This window comes from Hippopotamus amphibius, chromosome 2 (genome assembly GCF_030028045.1).
Source record: "Hippopotamus amphibius kiboko isolate mHipAmp2 chromosome 2, mHipAmp2.hap2, whole genome shotgun sequence".
Lineage (NCBI taxonomy): Eukaryota > Metazoa > Chordata > Mammalia > Artiodactyla > Hippopotamidae > Hippopotamus > Hippopotamus amphibius.
Window position 1 is genome coordinate 71,707,515 of NC_080187.1, and position 17,580 is coordinate 71,725,094.

At 36.6% G+C, this 17,580-nt stretch overlaps 1 protein-coding gene across 4 annotated transcripts in view; it reads right to left on the reverse strand.

Moving 5' to 3' along the window:
- UBAP1 (ubiquitin associated protein 1) overlaps positions 1-17,228 on the reverse strand; it is a 64,660-nt gene extending 47,432 nt beyond the window's left edge. For 2 of the 4 annotated variants that reach the window (XM_057721454.1, XM_057721451.1), the window contains exon 1: positions 16,569-17,003. The gene's annotated coding sequence lies outside the window, so the exon portion shown is untranslated. Of the gene's footprint in view, positions 1-16,568; positions 17,004-17,090 lie in introns of those variants that run through there. The other 2 variants (XM_057721452.1, XM_057721453.1) reach the window with 2 other exon arrangements.
- Between the last annotated feature and the right edge of the window lie 352 nt (positions 17,229-17,580).

Consider the following 17,580-nt stretch of genomic DNA (forward strand, 5'->3'; position numbering starts at 1 on the left):
ATTGAACCCACGTGCCACAACTATTGAAGCCTGCACACCTAGAGCCTGTGCTCTGCAACAAGAGAAGCCACTGCACTGAGAAGCCCATGCACTGCAAATGAAGAGTAGCCCCTGCTCTCTGCAACTAGAGAAAGCCCGCAGGCAGCAACGAAGACCCACCACAGCCAATAAATAAATGAGTAAATAAAAAAAAAAAAAAAAAAGAATGAGAATATTACCTGAAACTATCACAGTATTGTTAATCGGCTCTATTCCAACATAAAATAAAAAGTTTTAAAAAAGGAGAATATCAGTATATTTTATTTTAGGCTAAAAAATAAAGTCACAGCAGACTATAAAAATGTCAACACAGTGAACTATGTCCATTAGCAAAATATTAATATTACCTTTTCATATCCATGTTGAATAGAAACACAAATCCTACCAGATTACTGGACCCAAGTTACTTAAAAATAACATCCCAGCGTCTAACTGAAATTTCCAACTACGAAGTCGCAAATATGACATATTGGTTTGCTGTACTACAGAAGCAGAAACTTCTGTTAAAACTATATTTAGGAAATTACAAATACAAAGGATTTGCATAACTTGCAGAATTTAAGTAATATAGAACTGTCTAATGCAAAAGTAAACATAAGTCGTAAAATTCCTCATCCCCCAATACAATTTTATGACCTCTATCAACACAGTGCACAAATTATCCAACTATGTACAGCCAGTTAACTTACCTATAATGCAAGTACTGTACATTATTTTCAGAAAAATGGGAAACACTGGCAACTATAAGCAAGAAAGGCGGTCTGGAAATCTGCCTGTAGCACACTAAAACCACCACTGGCCAAACTCACATTAAAAATCAAAACAGACTGACTTTCCATAAAAAAGTATCAATTCTTTTCTAAATAATAACTAAGAAAAACAAGGGAAAATTAATAAAACTAAAAGCTGATTCTTTGCAAAGGTCAATAAAATTGAGGGTAGGCTCATTAGAAGGAAAAAAAAAACTTGATATCAGGAATGGAAGAGTGAACATCACCACAGATCTTATAGAAAGAGAATATTATATAGAAAGAATTTTATGCCAAAAGTTTGGTATTTTAGGTGAAATGAACCAATTTCATGAAAAACACAAACTACCAAAAGCTCACTCAAGATGAAATAAACAGCCTCAACAGCCCTATACCTTTTTTTTTATTGGAATATAATTGCTTTACACTCTTGTACCAGTTTTTGAGGTACACCAAGGTCAATCATCTGTATTTATATACATATCCCCGTATCCCCTCCCTCCCTCAACTCCCCCCCACCCTCCCCATCCCAGTCCTCTAAGGCATTATCCATCATTGAGTTGAACTCCCTTTGTTATACAGCAACTTCCCACTGGCTATCTATTTTACAGTTGGTAGTATATATATGTCTATGCTACTCTCTCACTTCGTCTCAGCTTCCCCTTCACCCCCCGCCCCCCCAAACCTCGAGTTCTCCAGTCCATTCTCTGCATCTGCATCCTTATTCTTGTCTTGTCACTGAGTTCATCAGTACTATTTTTAGATTCCGTATATATGAGTTAGCATGCAATATCTGTCTTTCTCTTTCTGACTTACTTCACTCTGTATGACACTCTCTAGGTCTATCCACCTATACCTTTTAAAGAAACTGAATTTGAAGCTAAAAATCTTTTCATAAAGAAAACTCAGAGCCCAGCTGGCTTTACTGGCGAAATCAACTAAATATTTAAGGAAGAAATAATACCAGCTCAACACAAACCTTCCAAAATATTACAGAGGAAGGAATAATTTCCAACTCAGTTTATAAGACAAAAACTACCTTGATACCAAAACAGCCAAGACATTACAAGAGAAGACTACAGAACAATATCCCTCATAAACATCAATGCAAAAATTCTTAAAAGTTGAGCAACTCAAATCCAACAGTATATAAAAGTATACTATATAGTGACAACGTGGGGTTTTCCCCAGTAATGCAAGATTAGTTGAATATTTTTTAAAAAAATTAATCAGTGCAATTCACCATATTAACAAACTAAAAAAGAAAAACCACACAATTATCTCAAGAGACACAAAAAGCGCATTTAACATAATCCAACACCCATTCCTGAAAAACTGAGTAAACTAAGAATAAAAGGGGATTCCCTCAACTTGATAAAGGGCATCTATTTAAAGAAAACCTACAGTCTACATCATACTTAACAGTAAAAGAGTTTCCTCTTAAGTTCAGGAATAAAGCAAGGATGTCCATTTTCATCACTTTTCTTCAACACTGTACTGGAGATTCTAGCCAATGCAAAAAAGGTGGGGGGGGGGGGGACAAGGCAACCAGATTGGAAAAAAATATATAAAACCTTATTTGCAGACCTTATATGGTCTGTAGAAAACCTAGTGGAATCTACAATACAAAATACGAGAACTAATAAACTATATGCAAGTTTAGCAAGATTTGAGAACATAAGATCAATACATAATAACAGCATTTTTATATCCTAGCAATGAACAATCAGAAACTGAAATGTTAAAAATCACCATGTACAATAGCACCCAAAATTATGAAACACTCTGGGATATATCTGACAAAAAAAATGTGCAAGACTTGTACACTGAAAACTACAAAGCATTGCTGAGAGAAATTTAAGAAGACTCTCTTAGTCTGTTCAAGCTGTTATAACAAAATACCTTGGACTGGGTGGCTTATAAAAACAGGAACATATTTTTTCACAGTTCTATAAGCTGGGAAGTTCAAGATCTAGGCACCAGCAAATTTGGTGTCTGGTGACTGCGTGCTTCCTGGTTCATTTACAGCTTTTTGCTATAACCTCATATGGCCGTGGAAGGGAGCAAGGGACCTCTTTTACAAAGGTACTAATTCCTTCTCCCTTATGACCTAATTAACTTCCAAAGGCCCAACCTCCAAATACCATCACACTGAGGATTAGGTTTCAACATGAATTTGAGGATACATAAATATTCAGTCTATAGCAAAGACCCAAATAAGTGGAGAGATATACCACGTGCATAGGTTCTGACTCTCAATATTGTTAAGACGTTGAGTCTCGCCAAATTGCTCTGTAGATTCAATACAATTGCAAACAAAATAGTAGCAGGCTTTTTGTAGACATTCTGACAAGCTAATTCTAAAATTCACACAAAAATGTAAAAGACCTAGATAGTCAAAACAACACTGAAAAACTTCCTGATTTCAAAATTTATTATACAGCTACAGTTATCAAGATAGTGTGATACTGGCATATAGACAAATAGATCAAAAGAATAGAACAGAATCCATAAATAGATCCTCAAAGATACAGACAAAATATTTTTAAGGTACAAAAGCAATTCAATAGAGAAAAGGTAAATCTTTTCAACAAAAGGTGCTGGAACAAATGGATACCTATATTCACAAAAACAAAACTAAACAAAAAAAAAAAAAAACCCTTCCATCCATACCTTGCATCACATACAAAAAAATTAACTAAAATAGACCACAGACTTTGTAAAATTTAAAACTATACAACTTCTAGAAGAGAACATAGGAGAAAATCTTTCTGACCTGGGGTTAGGTAACAATTTCTTAGATATAACACCAAAGCACAAACCATAAGTGAAAAAACAGACTTCATTAAAATTGAAAACTTCTCCTCAAAAGACACTGCTAAGAGAATAATTATCCCAAATTCAAGAAATACAATTTAAAATGTTTATAAGCACAGGAAAAAAAAAAAAGACTGAAAACATACTATATAGTGATTAAATTTTATTTATTTATTTATTATGTTTTGGGGGGTACACCAAGTTCAATCAATTGTTTTTTTTTTTTTTTGAGTGTAATAGTGATTTTTTTCTATTAATAATCAAAAGTACATTTTTTTAAGATTTTTTTGGGGGGGTACACCAGGTTCAATCATCTGTTTTTATATACATATCCCCATTTTCCCTCCCTTCCTTGACTCCCCCCCCTCGAGTCCCCCCCACCCTCCCTGCCCCAGTCCTCTAAGGTATATAGTGATTAAAAAGGTAAGTTTTCAAGTAAGAAAGATCAGGGTTCAAATTCCAGCTCTGCCACCTATTAGCTATGTATCCCTTGGACAAGTTAAGGGATCTTCTGACCTTTAGGTACCTAACCTGTAAAATGGGGATAATAATACCAACTACTTCATAGGGTCATTGTAAAGATTAAATAAGAAAATGCCCATAAAGTACTTAGAACAATCTTAATCCATGTTATGTTTTTAATAAATGTTAGTTGCTAGACAAATATTTTAATCGTGGATATTTCCAATGGTGGAATTTTTTTACTTTTATACTTTTTCTTTCTACATAACTCTATACTCTGAGTTTTGAAAGTAACTATGTATTTCATATTCCAAGCAATATAATTTTTTAAAATCCTTTAAATGAATACAAACTGAAATAAACCTAGTTGTACATGAAGTTAGTAAAGTGACCACAAACAAAAAATTATTTTAAGTGACTTCAGAACTCAGTATTCTAACTATGCATATTAGTGGAATATGTTCTAAGAACGGCAAAGATTTTTGACTTTACTTTTTCCTGTTAGCAATAATATCAGCATTACTATTTTGAAACCATTTATGTATATGTGCAATACAGCACATAAGTAATTATATTTATTGTAAGGAACCACGATTTTTTCATGTAAAAGGGAAAAAAAGGCAAAATATTAGAGAAGTAAAAACCCTATAATTCTAAAATCTAAATTATAAAAATCAATACAAACTTGTAATTTTTGAAAAATATTTGTACAAGGACAGTATCAATGAGCATCCCTAGCACCCGGGTTTTGAGCTCTCAACATCATTTCTGCACTTCTTCTTTTTTCTGCCAGTTTTATTCAGATATACTTGACATACAGCACTGTATAAGTTTGTGTACAGCATAATGACTTGACATATGCCATGAACTGACTATCACAATAAGTTTACTGAACATCCATCACCTCATATAAATACAAAATTAAAGAAATAGAAAAAATTTGTGTGATAAGAACTTTTAGGATTTACTCTCTAAACACTTTCATACATAACATGCAGCAGTGTGCACTATATTTATCATGGTGTACATTACATCCTAGTACTTCTTTATCTTATAACTGGAAGGTTGTACCTTTTGACTGCCTTCATCCAATTCCCACTCTCCCAACCCTCACCTCTGATAGCCACAAATCTGATCTCTTTTTCTATGAGTTTGGTTTTTTTTTGAAGTATATTTGACCTACAACACTATGTTAGTTACTGTTACAGAACACAGTGACTTGGTACTTCCATACATTTCAAAATGATCACCGTAATAAGTCTAGTTACAATATGTCACCATATAGATATTGCCTATATTCCCCACACTGTACATTTCATCCCCATAATTCATTTATTTTGCAACTGGAAGTCTGTACCGTTTAATCTCCCTCACCTACTTCTTTCTTCCATTTCTCTCCCCTCCGGCAACCACCTGTTTGTTCTCTGAATCTATACTGTTTCTGTTATGTTTATTCATCTGTTTTTTTAGATTCCCATATAAGCGAAACCATGCAGTATTTCTCTTTTCCTGGCTTATTTCACTTAGCATAATACCCTTTAGGTCCATGCACGTGATCACAAATGGCAAGATTTCATTCATTTTTATGGCCAAGCAGTATTGCACTGTATATATGTACCACATCTTTTTTATCCATTCATCTACTGATGCACGCCTGGGTTGCTTTCATATCTCAGCTATTTGTAAATAATGCTGCAATGAACATAGGGGTGCATGTATCTTTTCTAATTAGTGGTTTTTGTTTTCTTTGGGTAAATATACAGGAGTGGAATTGCTAGATCATATGGTAGTTTGCTTTTTAATTTTTTGAGGAATCTCTATACTGTTTTCCACAGTTGCAACACCAATTTACATTCCACCAACAGTGCATGAGGGCTCCCTTTTTTCTACATCCTCGCCAACACCTATTATTTGTTGTCTTTTTGATAACAGCCATTCCAACAGGTATAAGGTAATATTTCATTGTGGTTTTGATTTGCATTTCCCTGATGACTAGTAATGCTGAACATCTTTTCATGTGTCTACTGGCCATCCGTATGTCCGCACTGAGAAATGGTTGCTTTCAGATGTGAAAGAAGAACTCATAAGGTGAACCTGGGCCATCTGTTGTGCATGAAAACAGGGAAATTTTTAAAGATGTATAGATTATATCAAAAAGCTACCAACTTGAAATGGCTCCCAGTGATCAAATATTTAATAACCTGTGCATGAAAAAGAATAACTATACTTGTTTCAAACACGTTATAAATCCACAAGTCTATGATGATACTCAAAGATCCATAGAAGACTGTCAGAAAACACACACACACACACACAAATAACCTGCTACCCTTGAGATGACTATTTATACCAACTCTTTCCTTTTTTAATTAGCTATTATTCATAATATCACATAGGTTTATTTATTTATTTATTTTATTTATTGGCTGTGTTGGGTCTTTGTTGCTGCACATGGGCTTTCTCTAGTTGATGTGAGCAGGGGCTACTCTTCATTGTGGTGTGTGGGTTCCTCATTGTAGTGGCTTCTCTTGTTGCAGAGCACAGGCTCTAGGTACATGGGCTCAATAGTTGTGGCTCACAGGCTCAATAGTTGTGGCCCACTGGCTTAGCTGCTCCGTGGAATGTGGAATCTTCCCAGAGCAGGGCTCGAATCCATGCCCCCTGCATTGGCAGGCAGATTCTTAACCACTGCACCACCTAGGAAGTCCATATTACGCCACCTAGGAAGTCCACATTACGCCACCTAGGAAGTCCACATTACGCCACCTAGGAAGTCCATATTACATAGGTTTTAAAGAGGATACAGAAAACAAATCTGGGGGTAGATTTTAATGAAATTTTACATATTGCTGTACACTGATCTTTTTTCCTGTTTTTTTTTTTTTTAAGCTCTTTATTGGACCAACTCTTTACTTTGAAACTGCTAATTAAAAGTAAAGAATTCTTTCCAGTAGGAACTACACTTCAGGGTAAGCCTGCTGATGAGGGAAAGCACTTCTTTATAGGAAAATGGCACCTCATAAACATAAATATGACAGAAACAGTGATGATACAAGTTCATAACTTCTAATTAAATAATTGATTCAGGTAAGTATCATCAATGGATACTAAACTATTAGGTGAAAATTAACAGGGAGCTTTATAATAGAAGGATGAGGCTGACACCATCTGAAGACAACTAGAATCACTAAAAGTAGGACAACCATTCATTACGTACGTCCTGATGTGATGCAAAACGAAGTACATAGCTCCACCTATATGATGCTGCTCCCCTCAACCAAACAACGAAAACATGAAGTAAATCAAGCTTCTAACCATTACTTTACAAGAATTAGAGAAGCAAGGAAAAAGACAACACAAGAACGCACAGACATATCCTGAATGTGGGACATCTACAGAACAAATGGCCTGGTTTCTCTAATAAATCAATAATATGAAAAGGGGATAATTATCATATAACAAAAGAGACTTAACAGACATGAAATCCAAATAAGTGGTAAGTATGGACCTGACCTGAATTGTGAGTGGAATAAACTACATGTAAAGTGACACTCTTAAGACAATAAGAGAAATTTTCATATGGGATGGTATTAAGTTATATTACAAATTACTAATAATTGTTAGAGGCGATAATAGTATGATAGCTATGTTTTTAAAGAAAAGATAACTGTTTTATCACTTAGAGATGCATAATAATGTATTTACAGGAATGTCTGAGATTTGCTTTAAAATATTTCAGGCACTTCCCTACTCCCCAAAAAAGGTAGGAGAAAAAGAGTTGAAAAAGATCAGTCAAATGTTGATCTTTGTGCAAACTGGGTAATGGGCACATGGGAGTTCATTACACTTTTCTTCCTACTCTCTGGTATGCTTTTATTTTTAATTTATTTTTTTAAAGCTTTCTGGATTTTTTTTTTAATCGGCTACATTGACTCTTCATTGCTTCACAGGCTTTCTCTAGTTGCAGCGAGCAGGGGGCTTCTCCTTTGCAGTGGTGTCTCTTGTTGCAGAGCACAGGCTCTAGGCACGCGGGCTTCAGTAATTGTGGCACTCAGGATCAGTAGTTATGGCTCATGGGCTCTAGAGAGCAGGCTCAGTAGTTGTGGTGCATGGGTTTAGCTGCTCCGAGGCATGTGGGATCTTCCCGGCCCAGGGATTGAACCCATGTCCGCTGCATTGGCAGGTGCATTCTTAACAACTGTGCCACAGGGAAGCCCCACTGGTATGTTTTTAAATTCCCATAATAAAATATTGAAAAAATAAAAAAGAAGCCTAAGTTTTTTTTAAGTGGTCTTAATCAGACCTAGGACTGAACAAATCATTTTGTACAATAAAGAATTTGACTGGGGGGGCTTCCTAGGTGGCGCAGTGGTTAAGAATCCGCCTGCCAATGCAGGGGACATAGGTTCGATCCCTGCTCCAGGAAGATCCCACATGCCATGGAGCAACTAAGCCTGTGTGCCACAAAAAAAAAAAAAGAAAAAAAAAAGAATTTGGGGACTTCCCTGGTGGCACAGCGGTTTAGACTCTGCCTCAACTAAAGAGGAGCCCACACGCTGCAACGAAGATCCCACATGCTGCAACTAAGACCCAATGCAACCAAAAATAACTACACAAATAAATACATAAATAGAAACATAAATATTTAAAATCAAATCTGGACACTGAGAACTCTGGTGAGCTTCCCTGGTTATACTATTCTGTGGATATGGTGACAAAATGATGTGCCAGGAGGGTGATACATCCTGACTCCATGGGGAGAGGACACAGAAACTTCAGGTTTGGGACCCTCCCGGATTTCACCCTATGGCACTTCTTCTTCTGGCTGGTTCTGATTTGTATACTTTTTGCTATAATAAAACTGTAATCATAAGTATAACACTTTCCTGAGTTCTGTGAGTCATTCTAGCAAATACTGAAACTGAGAGCTGAGTGGGAACCCCCAGTTGTTTCAAAGTGGCCTGGGAATCCTTGAGCTTGTGATGATGTCTGAAGCCAGTCTTCTGAATGACTATGCCTTTAACCTGTGTAGTTTGGCCTAATTCTAGGTAGTGTCAGAAATGCCTTGTGAACCCATAAAAGACACTAAGGAGACAAGTGAGGAAACGTTAGTAAGTACTGATATAATATGATACTAAGAAATTACTGCAGGGAGTTCCCTGGCAGTCCAGTGGTTAGGACTCGGCGCTTTCACTCCCGTGGCCTGAGTTCAATCCCTGGTTGGGGAACTAAGATCCTAAAAGCCACAAGGTGCGGCCAAAAAAACAGAAATTACTGTAGTTGTATATGGTAACAGTAACATGTTTATGAAGATAAACGTCCTCATTTTTTAAAAAGTTATATAACTAAATATTCTAGTATAAAATGACTATACATTTACTTCAAAATATTTCTGAAAATAAATCAGATAGCAAATGTAAAACTTTGTCAAAGAATACCCAAGGGACATCCCTGGTGGCACAGTGGTTAAGAATCCGCCTGCCAATGCAGGGGACACGGGTTTGACCCCTGGGCCAGGAAGATCCCACATGCCATGGAGCAACTAAGCCCATGCACCACAACTACTGAGCCTGAGCTCTAGAGCCTGAGCACCACAATGAAGAGTAGCCCCCGCTCTCCACAACTAGAGAAAACCCACACGCAGCAACAAAGAACCAACACAGCCAATAAAGAAATAAATAAATTTATAAAACAAAAAAAAGGATACCCAAAAGAGACTGTACACAATTACTAAAATCATTGTCAAAAGAGCATAGTAAGAAAACACAGGTATATGCAAATAGAATTCTATAGTGAAGAGATGTGTTATCTGGCTCTCATTTCCCCCATCAATGGAAAAACTAGCTAAATAATTACTTTTTTGTCCACCTCCCAGCCCCCCCTTAAAGCTGGTTCCCAATAAATTTTTGTTCATTTGAAAAACTATCCCTGCCTGGTCACAGCAAAAGGCAATTTCTCAGATTTCATGCCTTATTCACTCAACATCTGTTTAAGGTGTACCTACTATTATTGCTTGGTACTTCTTCTAAGTGGCAGCTATAACAGGACAAAATCCCTCATTAAAATTAATTCTAATGGAAAAAGACAAACATTAAGCATAAAACTATAAATAAAAGTTGCTGAGAATTACCAGATAAAATGCAGTACATTAGCTTTAGAAAATAAGAATACTAGCTGACAGCTGGAAAAGTATTATGCTTCTGAAGAAGTGTATGTTAAAAACTTCGTAATTTTCAAAACTGTATGTTGAAGTCTTATGTAGTTCTGAAAATACCATCACATATATCATCTTATCTGAACCTCACAAGCTATGAGATATAAGCAGGTATTCCCATTCTCATTTTACAAACTAAAAAGTTCAAGTCTGAAAGAGATGGTTAGTTTTTAAATGAGAAGCTACAACTAGAACTTTAGATCTTTCAACTCACTGTCCAGAGTTCTGTCCATTACAGTATAATCTCTCCTGGCAAAAGACACTAATTAAAAAGCTTGGTTGGGGTGGGATGAATTGGGAGACTGGGATTGCCATATATATATTACTAACAAGAAAAAACACATCAAATTTTATACTTAAAATATATGCAGTTTACTGTATGTCAATTACATCTCAATAAAAGTTCTTTAAAAAAAAATTTATGCTAAGAAAATAACTCTTTAAAGTCCCAAATCAACCTCATGTTACAGTAAATTCAAAACTTTACTATTCAAAGTATGGCCCTTGGGACTTCCCTGGTGACACGGGGTTAAGAATCCACCTGCCAATACAGGGGACACGGGTTAGAGCCCTGGTCTGGAAGATCCCATATGCCACAGAGCAACTAAGCCCATGCACCACAATTACTGAGCCTGTGCTCTAGAGTCTGTGAGCCACAACTACTAAGCCCATGCGCCTAGAGCCCGTGCTCTGCAACAAGAGAAACCACCGCAATGAGAAGCCTGAGCACCACAACAAAAAAGTAGACCCCGCTAGCCGCAACTAAAGAAAGCCCACACGCAGTAACGAAGACCCAACGCAGCCAATAAATAAATAAATAAATAAGTAAATAAAACAAACAAAAAGTATGATCCTTGGGCCATCAACATAACCTGGGAGCTTATTAAAAACGCACAATCGCAAGCCTACTTGAAACTACTAAATCAGTATCCACATTTTACCACGATCTTCAGGTAATAATAATAATACATTTTATTATTTCAGGTAAAAATAATAAAATCTGACAAGCATTAGTCGAGAATAGTGCTGTCCAAAAGAACTTTCCACAATAATAAAAATGTTTCACATTTGCACTATGTGACTATCGTATTGGACAGATGGAGAACATCTCAAACTAGAACTGGGCCTAAATATAATTTCTTACAATACTAAAGTAAGCTTCAGTTACCCTAATATGTATACCCTTCCACTAAATTTTACTGCCAGTAGTACATACAGACCAAAAACAATTTTTTTAAACAAAGACCCAACAACTCAAAAAGTATAGCTTCCTAGAAGCATCTGAAATAAGACCTACATTATTATGGAGTAAGCCATACATTACTACTGACTGCATTATAAAAGGTACATTTATGAAAGATTCTCACTTAATAATCTACCAATAATTTTGTTTAATATGGGCTCTCAAAGAGGAAATGTTCCATTATCTTAAAATTCTGCTTATATAAAACGCCAAGGTCTCTGAATATGCCAGGTAAGTGAAATATTATAAAAACTATCTACTACAAGGATAAAGTTACATTCCTTATTAAGTTACAAGAACTAGCTGGAATTTCCTGTTTAAGAAAATGGATGGGATAGGATATAAACAATTCAAGACCTTCAGTGATTTTAAAGTATTTCAGAACAAAATTTGTAGTAGGTTGCTTGGTTGGTTGCCTACTGTTAGTATCACTCGGAAATAGAGTAACCTTTGAGGGAAGAAAATTTTTTGAGAATTCACAAGCTATCTCTAAGTTCTACTCCATATAATAATTTATAATCTAGCTGCCATTTGACTTTGAATTTCACCCACGGAAAGGAATCATTTATCATACATGGTGCAGTAATAAAGTATAATCTGCCTGAAGGAGGAAATAGGGAAGTTACTGCACATATCCTTCGCCACTGAACTCCAGAAGGAAATGTTAACACTCCCAAACTACAGGAAGATGTTAGGATTAGGAAGATTCCATTCTTACTAATAAGGAAGAAATGAGGAGGATACGAACCCTGACTGGAATTAAGACGGCAATGATGAGATGCAGCACAAGACAAGCAAAGCCAGTCTGACCTTGAGTCTCCAAAGGGTTATTAAAAGAGGCTGGGGATAGGCCAGCCAGTAGCAACAAACAAAAGATTGGGAGTTAAAGGTAGCTGAAGACTGAGTTTACCATCAAAATCTCTAACTTTGTTGTTCTCTTCTATTTACCCATCAAATCTGATGGTAACTAAAAATTTTCCGTTAAACTTTTCTATATGTTATGAGGGACATTCTAAAGTACGGTATTTATGCAAGGATTCTCAAAAATCCAGGGACATACCTTTCACAAATATCAAGGATGTACTGTATATCACTGTATAGTACTTGCAGTATAATTAAAGTCTAGTGGATGTTTTATATTTCAATGTGATCTTTGCCAGGATCAGAACATCCAACTCATTAGAAGAACAGTTCCTAAAGTCAAAGTAGTCCATAGTCTTCTCATGGCAAAAAAGCAAAACAAAAAATGTAAAGGCTTTAATACACAAGAGAGAAAATCAAATCCCTCAAGATTTTTATAAAAATAACCTAAGAGATAAGAGTTTAATGGTGGATAGGAGCCACACGGTCCTAACTGAGCAGAGAGTTTAAAAAACAAAACAGGAAAACTATATTCTCCCTCACATATGTTCTAGTCGATTTGCAATGTTCACCATACCTTTTTTTTTTTTTTTGGCCGCGCCTTGCAGCTTGCAGGATCTTAGTTCCCTGACCAGGGACTGAACCCACACCCTCGGCAGTGAAAGCATCCTAACCACTGGACAACTAGGAAATTTCCAATCACATCTTTAAATAGATGTAGTTTCTCCAATACTAAGAAGAGTTACTTCATTCTTTTAAATGTATCTAATGTAATTTATATACCATAAACATACAATACTCACCCCCCCAAAAAAAAACCAAGAAATAAAAACTCCACACCAACAAGTTGCTGTTTAACTATGAAAATTTACATATTTCTCCTTTTCACTTAATGTAATTACATTCCACCGAATTTCATCCTAATTATATAATTACTTGAAAATAAAAACAAAACTCTTCCAAAATGTTTCCACATCAGCTCTTTCACAATCCACAATTATTCTTGATAACGCCCAACACTAGAAAAGACCAGACATCAAAAAATCTTTCTGATCATATTTTAGTAGAAATTCTAACTGCTCAGAATGAGTGACTCGTTATGAATTGTCCACACAAGAAAACTCTCTCACTGTCAAACCACACTATTAACATTTAGTAAAATGCATACATCATTCACGAATCTGTTAGTTTCCAGGTTTGGGGAAATATATGTAACCTGTATACAATAAGACACAATTCAAGCTGCTTTTAAAACCCTCTGGCCCTGTAACTCCAAATACAAACACAACTCTTGAGAAGTTGACCTTTCTAATCAAGCAAATATTGGCACTAAATGTCGATTAGATGCCACATGACAGGCATGTATACTTTTGTATTTATTAAAATAGCATGCCTAGAAGGATTTCTTAAATATGACACAAAAAGCATAAAAGACTGCTGAACAGTTCAGTTTATTAAAATTATGAACTTTTCTCATCAAAAGACTATGAAGAGATGATGAGACAAGTCACAAATTGGGAGAGAATATTTGCAAACCATAAATTAACAAATAATTGGTATACAAAATACATAAAGTACTCTTAAAAATCAATCAGAAAAAGAGAAATCTCAAAAATAGGAAGAGAACTTGAATATACACATCACAGAAGCACTGTGCGTGGCCAATGAACATACAAAAAAAGAATGCTCAACTTAAGGATATGCTAATAAAAACACAGTAGATACTACTTCAAACCCAACAGATTAGAAAAACTTTTCAAACTCTTACAATATCAAGTGTTGGAGAGGAAGTGAAGCAACCAAGAAACACACACTGCTGGCTCTTGACTCAGTAAACCACAAGACTCACAATTACCATGAGCCAATTCAGTGACTCAAACATTGGAAGTGTTTGGTAAGCATTAAGCAACTGACAATGACCAATCCAAAATTCTGAGAACACATGTGGATTACTGACAAATACAAATTTTGGCCCTTGATGAACCAGGTCCAACCTGACTCAGCAATATAAGTATAAAAATTTTTAGTCCCTTATCCAGTTTATCCAGTTTATTTTGTTAAGCACAAAATATTCAGGTATTTATTTCCTCCTAGAATACTGATAACATCTTAAGCGACTAAAATTGTAATGAACTATTCATCATTCCAGTTACACTACTATTTCAATGAGAACTCGTAGTTTAAAATGGTATTACTTTAAAACTCATGCTTATACTTTAAATTTACTTGATAGGAACTGGAATAGCCCTGTGACCATCTAAGAGGGGCAAAATGATGTAACAAATGCAGTAAGGGCATTGAAATTCGACAAATTTAGAACAGTAACCTTGGTTAAGTTACTCAACTTTTCTGATCCTCCATTTCCTCAACACCTAAAAAGCATGCCTATCACAACCTGCCTACCTAAACAAATCGTAAAAATTAAGTAAAGATTAGGTAAAGTGTTTAACAATGCCTAGCTCATTAATATAGACCCAGCGTTAGCACCTATCCCTTTGTAAATCTAGCTGTCCTCACCTAAAATTCTTTAAATCTGAAATTATAACTCTCAGTTCATAGGAAAATATTATTCTTACATTCAAATTATTTTCCAATATTACAGGTTAGAAGAGCAACACCCTACTTACATCTTTCTCTAACTGAAAGGCTCTTTCCTATAGAAATTAGATTCTGGAAAAGAGGATAGATTTTCACATATTTTCATGATACAGAAGCAAGGACTCTCATGCTATGTGGGAAACTAAATCCAGTTGATTTCTAAGCTTCAATTCAAGGTTTTCTTGACTCTAAGAAGAAGCTCAACTTCAGGATACTTTAATACTTATTTTAAGGTACTGCATGCTACCTTTTGCATTCCTTCAGAAAGACTGAAGAAAGTTACCTGATTAATGATGAACTGATTTTGATTTTGATTAATCTGTGTGGAAAATGTTTACACTTAAAATAACCTACATATAAGAAAAAAACCAAACTCAAAACTCTCAACAATATAATTAAATAACAGGAAAAATATATAATACTGACAACTACACTCCGGGGGTAATGAAGATATATTTATAATGCTGGAAAAATTCAGAGAGAATTTTAGTCACTGAACTAAACTTCTGGAATCCTCACTTTAAATACCTTACCACAATCAAGACACCAAAGAAAGACTTTTCAAGTTAAAGTGATATTTGCCAGCCTAAGAAACGGGAACTAAAAACTACTAATGAGAACTGTCCACAGACCTGACAATATCATATCAGGATACTATAACTGTCTTCTTCAAAATCAAAAAGAAAAATACAGTCTTTCAGATATACATAAAGTACATCATGATGAAATAATGAGTCAAATACTAAACAAAAGAAAAAGGAAGTTCTTATATTTACATAATTTTATAAGACTTCTTCAGTCTTCATTTCCAGAAAACACTTGTTTCTTCCAATGAGGCTGTGCAGTGACAGATTCTCAATAAAGAAACATTAACTCTCCCATTTCCATAATTATAATGACTTATTAATGCAACACACAGTAGGTAGTCAATAAACACTGATTAACAGAAAGAATGAATAGGACGGATTAGAAACAAAAATTTAATTTATAAAATCCCACTTTAAAAAGTAGGTTAATGCAGATAATGTAATTCTCTAGACTTCGGACATTTTACATTCTTTGCTACAAAATAATACAGAAACTTTCTGTTTAACTAGTTTGGGACATTAACTAGAAAGAGCTGGCTATCACTAAAGACTAAGTGCCCTGTTTTTCAAGTCATCAAACCTAACAAAATTCTTAAGAGAAACATTCATCATGTCTATCCAAATTCTCAAATTCTAATAATTAGAACTGAGGAAAGAAAGAAGCCCTAGTAAGTGGAGTTAGAATAGAAGCTATTTAACAGATAACTACATTACCAAATCCGATTTTGCAACACTCTATGGTGTCTAAAAACTCTCTAAATTTTATTTCAGTTTAATATAAAATTTATTTTTATGCCTAGCCACACTTTTAAGAAGCTGACTGGAAACAAGAACATGTGGCGACAACACAAAGGTCAGAGATCACTGATAGAAATCAAATAAATGAACTATAACTTGATGTTCCACAAGAAAGATTAGGGGCTGTTTCTGAAGCCCAGGTGGACTGTACAGATAAGTCTCCACCCAAGAAACAAACAAAAGAAACAAGATTAACATACCTGGAGAAGACCAGGCAATGTCAAATATCCCCAAAGATCACTCGCCCCGGATATGGTCTCTTCTCTTTCCCCCTAATCTCATCGTCTTAGGGAAAACTAAATCTGTATCTCACGTCCCCAACTCACCCTCAATTCTCCATCACTCACCTTTACTAAAACCTGGGTCCCTCTCCCCTACATCCTCTAATTCCCACCGAGCTCTCGCTCCAGCCAGATAGATGTCTACTGCGCCTATTTTCCAGTAGAGTATTAGTACCCTTAATCCGAACTCATTTATTTTCCCGCATCCTATCTGCCCTCCGCCCCTTCAACTCTGGTCCCCTCACTCCGACCCTTCTTCCAGAATCCTCCCCAATTCATCATTCTCTGGCCCCTTCGCCCTCACACCCCCTGAGCTGCAGCTCCTTTCATTCCACTCAACCTCCAGCTTCCTCCCTGTCCCTCCCCCACCCGTCTCCCGGTACCGGCTCCCTCCCCCAACTCCGCCCCTCTCCTCCCTCACCCACCAGGAGGCCCCCTCACCTGAACGGCGCTGCCGCCGTCCCAGAAGCCGAAAAGTGCTGCCACCGACCGGCCTCCCCGGCTCGGTCCCCGTTGAGCTCCTGACGGCCCCTAGGGAGAGCGAACACCACCACCTCCAACTCTGCCCGCCCCGGGCCAGGCCGTCACCGTAGCCACCGCCAGTGCCACAGCCGCCATGTTGAAGCCCCACTTCTCTCCTCCTTCCCCTCACCGCTCCGCCCCTTTGGGCGTCTGACGTCATGGCGCTGCACTCCACCCCTGGAGCCAATGGGAGGAGTCAACAGTGACGTGACTAATCTCCCTAAGGGTTAAACATCTGCTGAGGTCTGGAACATCGCTACTGGAGCCAGAGAACCCGGCTCACCCCAGGGAAGGGAAGAAAGGTGGGAGTCACTGAGAGGGTAATGCGTAGGGGTTGCAGAAGCGGCCCAGGCAGGAGCCGGAGACCCTTGAATCTCCAAGGGAAGCACAAAGCCTTACCAAGGAGATT